Below are 2,443 nucleotides of genomic sequence, written 5' to 3' on the forward strand. Positions count from 1 at the left end.
ACAGGGGGTACCGGTACAGAGTCAATGTGGAGGCTATATACAGGGGTACCGGTACAGAGTCAATGTGGAGGCTATATACAGGGGGTACCGGTACAGAGTCAATGTGGAGGCTATATACAGGGGGTACCGGGGTACAGAGTCAATGTGGAGGCTATATACAGGGGGTACTGGTACAGAGTCAATGTGGAGGCTATATACAGGGGGGTACAGAGTACTATATACAGGTACAGAGTCAATGTGGAGGCTATATACAGGGGTACTGGTACAGAGTCAATGTGGAGGCTATATACAGGGGGTACCGGTACAGAGTCAATGTGGAGGCTATATACAGGGGGTACCGGTACAGAGTCAATGTGGAGGCTATATACAGGGGGTACCGGTACAGAGTCAATGTGGAGGCTATATACAGGGGGTACCGGTACAGAGTCAATGTGGAGGCTATATACAGGGGTACCGGTACAGAGTCAATGTGGAGGCTATATACAGGGGGTACCGGTACAGAGTCAATGTGGAGGCTATATACAGGGAGTACCGGTACAGAGTCAATGTGGAGGCTATATACAGGGGGTACCAGGAGGCTATACAGAGTCAATGTGGAGGCTATATACAGGGGGTACCGGTACAGAGTCAATGTGGAGGCTATATACAGGGGGTACCGGTACAGAGTCAATGTGGAGGCTATATACAGGGGTACCAGTACAGAGTCAATGTGGAGGCTATATACAGGGGGTACCAGTACAGAGTCAATGTGGAGGCTATATACAGGGGTACCGGTACAGAGTCAATGTGGAGGCTATATACAGGGGGTACCGGTACAGAGTCAATGTGGAGGCTATATACAGGGGGTACGGTACAGAGTCAATGTGGAGGCTATATACAGGGGGTACCGGTACAGAGTCAATGTGGAGGCTATATACAGGGGGTACCGGTACAGAGTCAATGTGGAGGCTATATACAGGGTATTACGGTACAGAGTCAATGTGGAGGCTATATACAGGGGGTACCGGTACAGAGTCAATGTGGAGGCTATATACAGGGGTACAGGTACAGAGTCAATGTGGAGGCTATATACAGGGTATTACGGTACAGAGTCAATGTGGAGGCTATATACAGGGAGTACCGGTACAGAGTCAATGTGGAGGCTATATACAGGGAGTACCGGTACAGAGTCAATGTGGAGGCTATATACAGGGGGTACCGGTACAGAGTCAATGTGGAGGCTATATACAGGGGGTACCGGTACAGAGTCAATGTGGAGGCTATATACAGGGTATTACGGTACAGAGTCAATATGGAGGCTATATACAGGGTATTACGGTACAGAGTCAAAGGTTAGTCGAGGTAATTAATGTAATGTATTCATGTGAGTAAAGTGATTATGCATAGATAATTTAGCAGCAGCGTAAAAATGGGGGTGAGCGGGGAGGGGGGAGGGGGGAGGGGTTCAATGCAAATAGTCTGGGTGGCCATTTGATTAGCTGTTTAGGAGTCTTATGGCTTGGGGGTAGAAACTGGCTCTTAAGCTGTCAAATATTTCTAGTCTCTTGAGGCATTGTCGTCTTCACAACTGTCTTGGTGTGTTTGAACCATGAAAGGTCGTTGGTGATGTGGACACCAAGGAACTTGAAGCTCTCAACCTGCTCCACTACAGCCCCATCGAATGAGGGTGTGCTCGGCCCTCCTTTCCTTGTAGTCCACAATCATATCCTTTGTCTTGTTCACGTTGAGGGAGAGGTTGTTATCCTGGCACCACACTGCCAGGTCTCCTTAGCTTAGTGATGAGCTTTGAAAGCACTATGGTGTTGAACGCTGAGCTGTAGTCAATGAATAGCATTCTCACATAGGTGTCCCTTTTGTCCAGGTGGGAAAGGGCAGTGTGGAGGGCAATAGAGATTACATCATCAGTGGATCTGTTGCGGCAGTATGCAAATTGGAGTGGGTCTAGGGTTTTTGGGATAATGGTGTTGATGTGAGCCATGACCACCTCGACTGTTTGAGGGTGCGTCGGAGGGCGTGGCGGGATTTCTTATAAGCTTCTGGGTTAGATTCCCGCTCCTTGAAGCGGGCAGCTTTAACCTTTAGCTCAGTGTGGATGTTGCCTGTAATCCATGGCTTCTGGTCGGGGTATGTACGGTCAGTCACTATGGAGAGGACGTCATCGATTCACTTATTGATGAAGCCAGTGACTCCCCAATGCTATTGGAAGAATCCCGGAATATATTCCAGTCTAGTAAAACAGTCCTGTAGCCTCATCTGACTGCTTCTGTATTGCGTGAGTCACTGATACTTCCTGCTTTAGTTTTTCCTCGTAAGCAGGAATCAGGATGATAAGAGTTATTGTCAGATTTGCCAAATGGAGTGAGAGCTTTGTACGCTTCTCTGTTTGTGGAGTAAAGGTGGTCTAGAGTTTTTTTTTATCCTCTGGTTGCACATTTAACATGCT

The sequence above is a fragment of the Oncorhynchus keta genome, chromosome 19 (genome assembly GCF_023373465.1).
Source record: "Oncorhynchus keta strain PuntledgeMale-10-30-2019 chromosome 19, Oket_V2, whole genome shotgun sequence".
Taxonomy (NCBI): Eukaryota; Metazoa; Chordata; class Actinopteri; order Salmoniformes; family Salmonidae; genus Oncorhynchus; species Oncorhynchus keta.